Genomic DNA, 13115 nt, shown 5'->3' with positions numbered 1-13115 from the left:
ACGATTAAACATATAGGGAGTAGCCCTATTGTCTTTAATTAATTGCTGAAATACAATTTGAATAAGACAAATTCAACTTTTGTTTGTTTTGTCCTGGCCCCATCTTTGCCCTGGCTTCTGGGTTGGAAATTCCAGCTATACATACGTACAATTTACACATAGTGCTCGACTTACAACTGTTCCTTTAATGACCGTTCAAAGTTACAACGGCAGTGAAAAGAGTGGCACAGGACCGTTTTTCACCCTTACGACCGCTGCAGCATCCCCAGGGCCACATGATCAAAATTCAGACGCTTGGCCACTGACTCATATTTATGACGGTCGCAGTGTCTCGGGGGGGGTTGTCACGTGATTCCACTTTTGCGACCTTCCGACAAGCAAAGTCAAGCCAGGTTCGCTTAAGAACCGTGTTACTGACTTAACAACTACGACGATTCGCTCAACAACCGTGGTAAGAAAGATTATAAAATGAGGCAAAACTGACTTAACAAACGTCTCACTTCAGCAACAGAAATTTTGGGCTCAGTCGTGGTCGTTAAGTCGAGGACTTCTGGGCCATGTTAGGCCATGCTTCCTAATAGTAACACTTCAACCACGGAAGGAAACGTTGAAGGCAGTTGTGAACTCCTTTTTCGTTGTGCTCGGGCGAATGCTGATATCTATCTGTTATGGATGTTCTCATTTGGACTTCCTGACGAAGGGTGTATAGCAAGCTAGTGATCAATTAGAGGATCATGACCCAAATGTACATGCCTGAGCGTTAAAGTCATACTCTCGGACTGAAAAGTGTTGGATATTGCCCCATCTGGCCTACTTGTTGTTGGTATCAGGTTCCAGCCAAGGAGGTGAGGATTTGGCACTTTCTGCCTGTGAAGCAAAGTCTTTCACCTTTGTGCTGTGATCTCTCCTTCATCTTGAGAACATCAGCAGTTTTAATCAAATTTAATCTAGTCTAGTCTAACCAAGAGAAGGACCAGGGGTGACATGATAGCAGTGTTCCAATATCTCAGGGGGTGCCGCAAAGAAGAGGGAGTCAAGCTATTCTCCAAAGCCCCTGAAGGCAGGACAAGAAGCAACGGATGGGAACTAGTCAAGGAGAGAAGCAACCTAGAACTAAGGAGAAACTTCCTGACAGTTAGAACAATTAACCAGTGGAACAACCTGCCTCCAGAAGCGGTGAATGCTCCAACACTGAAGGTCTTTAAGAAGAGATTGGACAACCATTTGTGTAAAATGGCATGGGGTCTCCTGCTTGAGCAGGGGGTTGGACTAGAGAACCCCCAAGGTCTCTTGCAACTCTGTTATTCTGTTATTCTGAATTAATAATAATAAGATATCTTCTTGGATCTGCATTAAACCTATTACATACTCAAAGTGTTGGAGATTCCAAGTTGCTTCATTTGGTTCCTCTTTTGCGAATTTGTTTGCAATCAGCAAAGTTAACACTTAAATTATACACATCCAATCAATGCAGTAAAACAAAACTTATTTTTAGAGAATTGGCAGAAATCAGTTTTCTACCCCTAGGAGAAAACTTTAATTGAGATGGAAGCCACACTTTCTTTTTGGGAGCCCATTGTGATTGTACAGCAGGATTGTGTAGCAGGAGGTGAAGGAGCCAATGTTTCATGGCTTTTCCTGATTTTACATACCCATGGTCTTATATTTACTTCAATAAGAAAAAAGAAGATTTCGAATAAATGGAAGGTTTTGGTTAAAGTCTTTGAAAGCAGAATGTAACAGGAAGGGATGTAACTTATATTTAATAGATGAATCAAACCAAACCAAAATTTGCTGTGCATATATGTGTAGTTATGAAATTACTAAGTACAGATTTTTGGTCTAACAAGCTGTGCAAACAGGGCCAATTGTGAAGTTGTTTAAATGGAATCACTCATTGCACTCAGCCATAAATTTCTTAACCATGACTTACTGGCGATGCCACCATTTGCTATCTTCACATAGCATGCTAAATCCATAAACAAATGAACCATGTTATGATTCCCAGTGACGTGGGAGTTATTAAGGTTTTCACTGAATCATAGAACATTGCATCATAGGGCTGGAAGGGACCTCAGAGATTGTCTAGTCCAAGGATAGGCAACCTCAGCTCTTTTATGACTCATGGACTTCAACTCCCAGAATTTCTGAGCAAGCTATGCTGGCTCAGGAATTCTGGGAGTTGAAGTCCATGAGTCATAAAAGAGCCGAGGTTGCCTACCCCGGTCTAGTCCAACCCTCTTCTCAAGGCAGGAGCCTTACACCATGAAATGGTTGTCTAGAGTCTATTTTTGAAAACCTCCAGGGATAAAGCACCACAACTCTGCAAGGCAAGGTATTCCACTGATTGATTGTTTTCACTTTCAAAACAGTTCTCCTCACTTCTACAGTTGGATTTTCCTTTAAGGAGCTTCTACCCATTTCTTCTTGTCGTTTCCTCTGGTGCTTTGGAGAATCCCCTCTTCTTTGTGACAGTCTCTCAAGTACTGAAAGACAGTTATCATGTCCCCCTTCTCTTCAGTAGGCTAGACAGACCGAGTTCCCTCCTTTATATCTACGTACATGTGAAGCCATCACTCAAAATTCTTTAAGAGTCCAGTAACAGACATTTAACCAAGACCAAACCTCAGTCCATAAGTAGCTCACAGCTTGGAATTTGCGTATAACTTTACGATTTCTTCTTTGAGGATGTGCCCTTCATGTTAGCCGACAAAATACTTGATGGTGGGCTTAGTCAAAGCAGAACAGAACAATATTGTATTCTTGCTGGACTTCCCAAAAGATGTTGAATGAAATAGATGTTGAATTTGCCGTGTGATTTGGTCAGTCGGAGGCGTTTCTTCAAAATACCGTAGTTCTTTTGCGACAGTGAGGAGATACCTACCTGGGGTGGTTGGCATGTATCATTGTAGGCTTCAAATGTAGCAGAAGAACTGTCTGGCTGTTAAAGAATGAAATTCCTTTCAAAACAAAGTTTGACACCTGTCTTCTCCCCACCCATCAATGCAAGAGAAAGGCGTTTTTAAAAATGTGATAGAGCAAGAGAAAAAAGATGAGGATAAACTGGTCAGGGTGACAAGCTCAAGAGATTAATTCTTCAAAGTTACTGTTTGGTGACCTCACCACCGGTGGATTGTGATCTACAAGTCAGCCATGCCAAAAGCTAGAACAAATAGTTTCTCTTTAAACATACAATTTTTTAAAAAAAAAATTAAAAGGGGGGAGCATAAAGGAATAGGATGGATTTATCGAATGCATATAATCCCAACTGTTTCAGTTGACAGTTTGTTCAATTGCAGCTCTCAGGAAGTCAGTCTCATAGAATGTAGTTTGTCAAAGATCTCCCCTATTGTCCCACTTGAGGACGGGGATAAACACCCATACTTCCCAGAAGGGAAAAATGGCACAAGAAAAAAGATTAAGCAATCTAAATTTTAAGCTACAACTCTCTTCTTGGTTCACACATCCCACTAAACCCAGATTGGTTTGTGTGGTTGTTGCATGGTTGTAAAACCAGGTTTATAGCACAGCTATAAAGGTGGTGGTTGTCACCTTCAAAGCCCTACATGACCTGGGGCTACATTATTTGAAGGGCTGTCTTTTCCCAGCTATATCTACCCGACCCACCAGAGTGGGGAGGCAGGTTATGCCATAGATTCCCTCACTTAAGAAAGTCCATCTGATGGGACAAAGAAGGGTCTTCTCCATTGTGGCTCCCTCCCTGTGGAACATCATCCCTGTGGAGATAAGATTGGCCTCCACCTTGATACTCTTTCAAAAGGCCCTGAAGACATGATTCTGCCAGTGGGCCTGGGGACCCCAGGGTGATATGGAGCTCATCAAGTGGATGGTTTGATTGTTGTCACCATGGGGGTGTGGATTTAGTGCATTTTGTATTGGGATTTTAGTTCTATAAGCCACCAGAGTCACCATGACTGGTTTGGGCAGCCATATAAATTTTCTTAATCAATAAATAAATATTGTCTGATCACAGCTAATTGTAATTTCAAGAAATCATGGTTAAACAAGCCATAGCTTAACATAATCACCGGCATAAGGGAACTTAGTATATGCTTAAGCTAAAGGAGAGGTAATAGCATTACAGCCGAGGAACCAAAAGCTAGCTTTACACCCCGTACGATATTAACCATCATTGTTTAATGCCACAAACTTGACAAGTGATCCAAAGAGTTCATTCTAGAATTTGCATATCCCACAATTTTAGGCAGCTACCGTATTTGATTCTCAGCAAGACAGCAAGAGCTGCGGGACTCCTAAAGAAATAATTGTATAATTGGGAGTCAAACTGGTTCCACAGAAAATCCACCCACCTGGGATCAAAGAAAACTATGCGCCCGCACCGTAGAGAGAATACTTAGACAGGCCTACACCTATTGTATAAAGAACGCGTGTTGATTTCGACCTTGTAAAATGAATTGCCTTAAATCCCCAGATGATAGGGTACTTAGGCAGCATCCAGAGGCAGCCTAATTTGCTTTGCTGCCATCATAATGGGTAGTCATTGCCTTGACAAGGCTGCTGCTACCGCTTCTACACTGGGATGCCCATCAAAAGCAATTTCATCATCTCATCCAGGAAGTTTTCAAAGGATGGGCAGGTTTTTGTTGGCTTTGCACAGGTGCCTCTACCTGTTTGCTAGGCAGAGAGGTGTGTGCAGTCTGGGAGAGGAAACAGTGTGCAGAGTCCAGGCAGCTGCTGGTGGGAGGACTGGAAAAACCTGGGACCCGTATTCATAAATCACACTGACAACTATAGTTGGTCTGGGTTGGGCTGAGCGTCACATGTGGTTTAGGGCTTATCGTTGTGTGAACCAGGCTGTCATGTCTTTCAAAACCAGCACTCGGTGTGATGTGTTAACCCAAAGATAATTTGGAGAATTTTTTTTTTAAAGAGCAGAACTGGTTTATTCTGTATTGTAAGTCGTTGTGTTGGAGAAGACTCTTGAGAATATTATGAATAACCAAGAAAAGGCACCAAAGGATTCATTGAATAAATCAAGCCAAAGTCTTCACTCAAGGCACACAGACCACACTCATATTATCGTCCTTCAGGAACATCATGCAAAGACCCAGTTCCCTGGGGAAACCTTTAAAGCTGGGACAAGTGGAAGGAAAGAGAAGAAGAAGGCAACCAGCAGCAGAGGACATCTGGACTCAATTACTGTAGCAAGGAATGCACTGTTGGAAGACCTAAAGGACTATGTTAGGGACATGTCATTCTGGAGAAGATCTATCTGCAGTTGCAAAGAGTCAACACCTCATAGCACATAATCAGTCAACCAATCAGTCAATCAAACATTCAAGTACAAGTAGTCCTCAATTTACAAGCATTTATTTAGTGACCATTCAAAGTTATGGTGGCCCTGAAAAAAGTGACTGCTGAGCAGTTTTCGGTCTTACATCCATTGCAGCAACTCTATAGCTAACACGATCCCAATTCAGGGTCTTGGCAACTGGCCTGTATTTATGACAGTTGCACTGTGCTGGGATCATGTGATCACCATTTGTAACCTCCCCAGCTGTCTTGTGACAAGCAAAGTCCAATGGGGAAGCCAGATTCGCTTAACAACTGCACGGTTCACTAAACAACTGCAGGGATTTAGCCACAGCAGTAGCACTTGGATGTATATACTGTATGTATATCCACCGCATAGAGCTTTACAGCAATCTCTGAGCTGTTTAGAGTCAGCATCTTGCTCCCCCAACAATCTGAGCCTTCATTTTTACCGACCTCGGAAGGATGGAAGGCTGAGTCCACCTTGAGCTGGTCAGGATCGAACTGCTGGCAGTGGGAATGCCTGCAATACTGCATTCTAACACCAGGGCTCTTAAGAACATAGTTGCTTAACAAATATGGGGGGAAAGGTCAAAATCAGACACAAGTCACTCAACAACTGCCTTGCTTAGCAACGGGAACTTTGGACTCAAATGTGATTGTAAGTCAAGGATTACCTGACCTGGAAAAGTGCTGTGATCATCTTTATCCCAACTTTCTCACAATTGCCTTTTATTTCTCCATGTTCTGAATTGTCTCCATTGCTCTCCTGCAAACTGTCCCACTCTGCTTGAAAGTTTATGGAACTGTGATAATATTAATACTCCTGTCTCCTGTACTTCTCTTTCGTGAAAACAATGCCTTCTCAAATTACTTAAAATAATGTGATGTAAGACTTGCAATCACAGGCTTATGTGATTCTGTTTATTTTATTAGTATTAGATTTTTTTTCCAAGTACAAAATGTTGCCAAGCTCAACATCTTTTTTGTGCACACACAAACACGCACACACAAAGAGCCATTACAAATTGCATTTCACGAATGATCTTCTGGGGACTTTAGTTCTCTCAGGGAGATCAATTTTTGGTTACCATCCCCCAATCTCATCTTGCTTTAGTGTCAAAAAGATAACATTTGAGACAATAGTAATTATATTATTGCTGCACAAATTATATTATCCTCCACTTAAAACCAACCTAGCATTTCAATTACAGGCGTAGTTATTGCGGCCTTCTCTTTTAGTTTGCACTGTAATAATTGAATTTTAAAAATTACATGATGTCGAAAAAGTAAACGAACCAAAAATAATAACTATTCGATATAAAAGCAACATAGCAGAAAATGTGCAAAAGGGAGGAAAAAATAACCACTTAATCCAAATAAAATATGGCGCGGGATAATATAACTGGGAAATTTCAATTTAATTTTGCACTTGAAATTGTTTAGCACCAAATTAAATGGCTTTCCCCAGCTTCTGATTTTCAGCAAAAATAAAAATGTATTGATTAGCACTTAATTAATGAAGGCCCCAAAAAGACACTCAGATGCCATGATGTGTCCACCCCTGTAAAGATCAGACTTCTACAATCACAGAGGTTTTCCCTGTGAACCTCTATGGAAGCAAAGATCAGATCGGAGTGCTGTTCAAATCCAGAAAATTGGTTTGAAATAATCACAGAGAATGGACCTTGAAGACGCAGGATAAAAAGAATACTGCCACTCTTGAAGTTGGATTTTGGAGAAGACTCGTGAGAATACTATAGAACAGGGGTCTCCAACCTTGGCAACTTTAAGACTTGAGGACTTCAACTTCCAGAATTTCTCAGCCAGCCATGCTAGCTGAGGAATTCTGGGAGCTGAAGCCCGCAAGTCTTCAAGTCCACAAGTCTTCAAGTCCATGCTGGCTGAGGAATTCTGGGAGCTGAAGTCCACAAGTCTTAAAGTTGCCAAGGTTGGAGAGCCTTTGCTGTAGAGAAGGAAGAAAACAAACAAAGGGATCATTGACATTCTGGTGTCTCACTTGAGGCACACATGACCAGGTTCAGATTAATAGAACTTTGGACGCCTGATATATCTTTGTGGTTGATTGTCATACATATCCCATTTATGTAGTTGCTAAAAGTTGACACAACCTTGATGGCACATTACCTTAAGGCAGACCTGAACTTTACATACCAAGTAAATTACCTTCTTCTCCCTTGAATCACTCCTTGATTTATCCATCACCTTTTTCACTTCCTGCTCCTGCCTGTCGATCAGGAATGGAGAAAATATCCAGTGACCTAATCATGCAACACTTTTACAACATCCTGTTGCCACAACTGTAGGAGAATTTGGTACTGTTTGGGACAGTCAAGAACAAAGAGGCTGTCTTGTTCATTGATTAAAATCCTACTTAACAAATTATTCTAGCTCATGGTCTAAGAATGTCTGTTACCTTCTCATACTTTTTTAGTTTTAAGTGACTTCTTCTTCTTCTTCTTCTTCTTCTTCTTCTTCTTCTTCTTCTTCTTATTATTATTATTATTATTATTATTATTATTATTATTATTATTATTATTATTACCATATAGCATTACCAGATAGACTACAATGCAATTACAAACTAGTAGTTTGGCTGCTTGTTTACCAGTTCTGTCAGGCACACCCTGGTGTGCTTCCCAAGATGCACCACAGGAGTGGGCCTGGCTTTGCGGCTCTTCCTGCAGTGCCACCCAAGGCCCCCTCCCTTCCCAGAGGTGTCTCACAAGTGGGCACAACTGGAAAGATTCAGAGCCCGCAGGAATTTGACTGCCTGCACAGAGCGCCAGCTCGTCTCCTCGTCACTGAAGTGGTACCTATTTATCTACTTGCATAGAAATGCTTTCAAATTCTTAGGTGAACAGAAGCGGACGGGAGCTCACCCCGACACACAATGCTAGGACTCGAACTGCTGGAGCAGAGACCATTTCCAGTGTCATTAAGCCACTGAGCCACTGTGCCTCTCTAAGTGGCCATTTAGGCATTATGAAGGAACTGGAAATGCACCACCGTAAGAAAGAGGCAAAGTATGATACAAATTAATGCATTAATTTATATGTATGGATGTTAATTTAGAAAAAACAATACTTCACACCTTAACATAATACATGACCTTGAGTCAGGCTATTTACAGCTCTTCCTACTTCCTACATTTTTTCCCTACGTTGTTTGCTGATCAGTGGGGCAATTTTCCCATGTCTTGCAAAAGTTCACATCAGCCACTAATTTGACTTGCTTTGCGATAAAGACTATCTTATGAAACAAAATTGCCACTGGTGTTTGAAGCAACCCACCTCCATATGAGAGGTTAGGAGAATATGCAAAACAAATTTGCTTTCCTGGGGTTGTTTGATACTCCTGTTTTGGCTCTGGGGTTTTATCTGTTTTTTAACAGAAGTTCATCTTCTTACTGCACCTATCTTACTCGGAAAGAACGTGAGTAAATATATTAATGTACACACCCAACGATTTATGTTGTATGCGCTAACGTGAATTAAATCCTATTTGGTTTGATGGAACATGCTCACTTGTAAATACAAACAGAATTCCTGACTGCTTTTTAAGTTTAAAAGCAGTAAAAAAAAACTGAATAAAAAATAATTCCTTGAGTTATAAAGAAAAATATATATTTTAAAACAGGCACAAAACGTACAGAGTGCATAATCCTGGACACACACACACACACTCACACACAGAGAGACATACACACACACATAAATGCCACTAATGTTTCATTATAATTGTCCCTGGTAATTCTCCATTGATGAATAATGCATAAATCACTAATAATATCAACTCTCTAGACCACTTATTGTTATCACGTTGTCCTCCCCATGCTCCAGATGTTAATTTCCATGTTATCAGAATATAGTTCAAAGAAGAACATGAAAATTTGAGAATATTAAATATTATCTCATAATGGAGTAAATACATGTGATCATTCCCCCAGTTATAGGACACTGAACCAACATATGCCTACATGAACCATTCATTTCATGCCTCTCCAACAGATGAGAATTTATTCAAGTTGTTCCTGTGTAAGTGTAATGACGTCCAATAGAGCTGAGATATATTTTTTTCATTGAATAAAACATAATTCAAACTTTAAAGGAAAATTTTGGTATTGATACTAGCATCTCTTCTTAGTGCATAGCATTGCAAGCTTTAATCAATTAAGATGTTTTAACCTGAAGCCAGATAAGATCATTGCCTTGGGATAATACATTTAAGCCAGCTATTCATTACCTTAACCATACCTTATTGCCAGTGGTTCTGGCAACATACAAGCACCCTAACTCGGTCAAGAACCACTATTTCAACCAGTCCTATTAAGTAACCCAGTAAATCCCTACTCTATGAGAATTCTTTACGTCAGTGGTCCTTTGCCATGGGTTATGTAATCAGCGGTGAGCATGATCTGAGCACTGCAGCTAATTGTGGGAAGCATATTCTAAAGAGGACCAATCTTGAGATCATCATGGCGTGCTTTCTATTTTTCTCTTTTGTTTTCTTGCAGGACCACTTCTCAGAGTTCACTAAAAGTTGGAATTCACACTGCACAGCTAATCAAGGGTGTGCACTGCACACCAAGGGTGTGGTGGAACCACCTGTTGAAGGAGAGGAGGCCCTGATTGCTATTGGTGGTTGAAAGTCATTCTAGCTTAGAGTCCATTCAGGGGAGAAAACGCTTCAGGTCACACCCTTAGGTCTGCATCTGCCGTTTCCCAAGAGAAGGCAGACCTTTTAGTGAGATTCTTACAAATGGGTCATCAACAACAACAAAAACCTATTTGACCCATCCGTGGTGCTGTTACTTACTGTTGATAGAGGGCTATCCAATTGATTACAGTTCTGGTCAAGCTCTGACTTCAAATTGCCCCTCCCCTATCATGGTTCTATCAGATTTAATATCTTCATATAGTGTGCTGCAAACACATTGTTGACACAGGTATATCTCAGGGGCTGCCACAAAGAAGAGGGAGTCAAGCTATTCTCCAAAGCACCTGAAAGCAGGACAAGAAGCAACGGATGGAAACTAGTCAAGGAGAGAAGCAACCTGGAACTAAGGAGAAACTTCCTGACAGTTAGAACAATTAATCAGTGGAACAACCTTCCTCCAGAAGTTGTGAATGCTCCAACACTGGAAGTTTTTAAGAAGAGACTGGACAGCCATTTGTCTGAAATGGTATAGGGTTTCCTGCCTGAGCAGGGTGTTGGACTAGATGACCTCCAAGGTCCCTTCCAACTTATTATTATTATTATATTGTGTGAATGCTGTAAATATTTAGATCTGTACAGGAATGGACAAGTTGACATGAAGTGGAAAGACCTTCAATCTCAGGCAGATTGAGGGTGCCCAGCCAATCTTCAGTCCCCCTTAATTGATGGATTGATGCTTTCTGTTCTCTCCCACGCATATTAAGCAGCGTATGATGTGCTCTGAGAAAAGAACCAGAATTATTTCTTCCTGATACTGTGTACTGTTTCTCACACTTCGCCAGTGCTACGTAGTTGACAAATCTGGGTTGTTCTTGGAACGGTGCCTATAGAAACTCAAGAGCAATGTGTTTGCAAGATATATATATATATATAATTAGGCGCATGTTGCAACTGGTCCTCGGCTTTTGAAGAGCATCTTGCCCTATCAAAACTTCACATATGCATAAATTAGACCTCGTCTTAGTCACTTCATCCTAGCTTTACCCCCAAATCTTTGAGAATCACCCCGAAATACAAGATTAGAGAGGAGAAGTTGCTCATGACATCACTAAACCATCCTCTTCCCAGCTTTTTCCAGCTTCTTCAATCCCCAAGTGCCACATAGAGGGGATCCATACTGCTCAATACGTGAGAATGCAGGTAGTCCTTGACTTACAACAGTGTGTTTAGTGACCATTGGAAGCTACAACGGCACTAAGGAAAAGTGACTTGTGACGATTTTTAACCCTTATGACCACTGCAGTATCCCCATGGTCATGGGATCAAAATGATCAAAACAAAATTGTGACGGTTGCAGCATCCCGGGGGTCATGTGATCGCCTTTGGTGACCTTCTGACAAGCAAAGTCAACGGGAAGCCCGGTTCACTCAACAAGTGTTGCTAACTTAACTGCAGTGATTCCTGTAACAACGGTGGCAAAAAAGATCATCAGACTAAGAGTGGAATAGATCACTAGAAGAGTTGCATTTATATGAATGCTCCAACACTGTGAGTTTTTAAGAAGACATTAGACAGCCATTTGTCTGAAATGGTATAGGGTTTCCTGCCTGAGCAGGGGGTTGGACTAGAAGACCTCCAAGGTCCCTTCCGGCTCTATTCTATTCTATTCTATTCTATTCTATTCTATTCTATTCTATTCTATTCTATTCTATTCTATTCTATTCTATTCTATTCTATTTTCTATTCTATTCTATTCTATTCTATTCTATTCTATTCTATTCTATTCTATTCTATTCTATTCTATTTTCTATTTATTCTATTCTATTCTATTCTATTCTATTCTCTATTCTATTCTATTCTATTCTATTCTCTATTCTATTCTATTCTATTCTATTCTATTCTATTCTATTCTATTCTCCTATTCTATTCTATTCTCTTCTATTCTATTCTATTCTATTCTATTCTATTCTATTCTATTCTATTTATTCTATTCTATTCTATTCTATTCTATTCTATTCTATTCTATTCTGTTCTGTTCTGTTCTGTTCTGTTCTGTTCTATTCTTCTGTTCTATTCTATTCTATTCTATTCTATTCTATTCTATTCTATTCTATTCTAGTCTAGTCTAGTCTAGTCTAGTCTAGTCTAGTCTAGTCTAGTCTAGTCTAGTCTAGTCTAGTCCAGTCCAGTCCAGTCCATCCCATCCCATCCTATCCTATCGTATTCTATTCTATATATTATGCTTACCCATGTTTCATTTAACAAACCACAATTTTCTGGGCTCATACAAATTCCTGAGTAGTAAAACCAAAATGGCTGAGTTTGCAAGAGGGACTAAACTAAAAATGAAGAAACCACACGAAATCTTAGCACAAGAAATTGACCCAGATACTATTTTTTTTCCCAATTATCCCTTTCCATTCTCAAGAGAAAGAAAAATCCATCCATAAAAGAATGGTTACAAACAACAATTTTGACAAGGGTTATTAACCTCAAACAACTATCCTATCTTTTAGAAAGTGTGGACCACAGGTCCCATAAATTCCAGCTCCATTAACCAATGTTGCTGCCATTTTGAAATTTAAACTGAATTTGAATGGAGAGCCACCTAGGACTCATCATACAAGCCCCATAGACATAAATATAATAAAGATGAATAATTGGACAAGGTTTTGGTGCTTGCAACTCACCACTGGCCGTTTTATGGCTCATGGCATGCTATAATTCAGAATTCATGTGAACTTCTACAAAATTTATTTCTGCTTTTTTTTCTGCCCATGTTCTCTGGGATGATGAGCAATATCCAAATAATTATAATTAAGCCCTTAAAAAAATTCCTAAAGGGGAGAGAATTCGAAACCAACTTACAATTAACTGAAAGTAATTCACAGGTAGATTGTAAAAGGGTTGAAAACCATACAAAACGTACAGTGAACTAAATCTGGTTTGCAAATCCTGCAGACTATAAATATCCTTTTCAGATCCTTTATACTTCTAAAATATTGACCAAGAAAAAGACAGAATAAGATTAATGTCTCACCAGCGGACACTGTTCAAATCTGAAAGTTTAGTTGGTTTTTTTGCATGTAAACTGTGGAAATATTTTTAAAGAAAACATGGAAGCCACATGGAAATGTTTT

This window comes from Vipera berus, assembly GCF_964194415.1.
Source record: "Vipera berus genome assembly, chromosome: 11".
Classification (NCBI taxonomy): domain Eukaryota; kingdom Metazoa; phylum Chordata; class Lepidosauria; order Squamata; family Viperidae; genus Vipera; species Vipera berus.
This window is presented reverse-complemented; position numbering follows the sequence as displayed.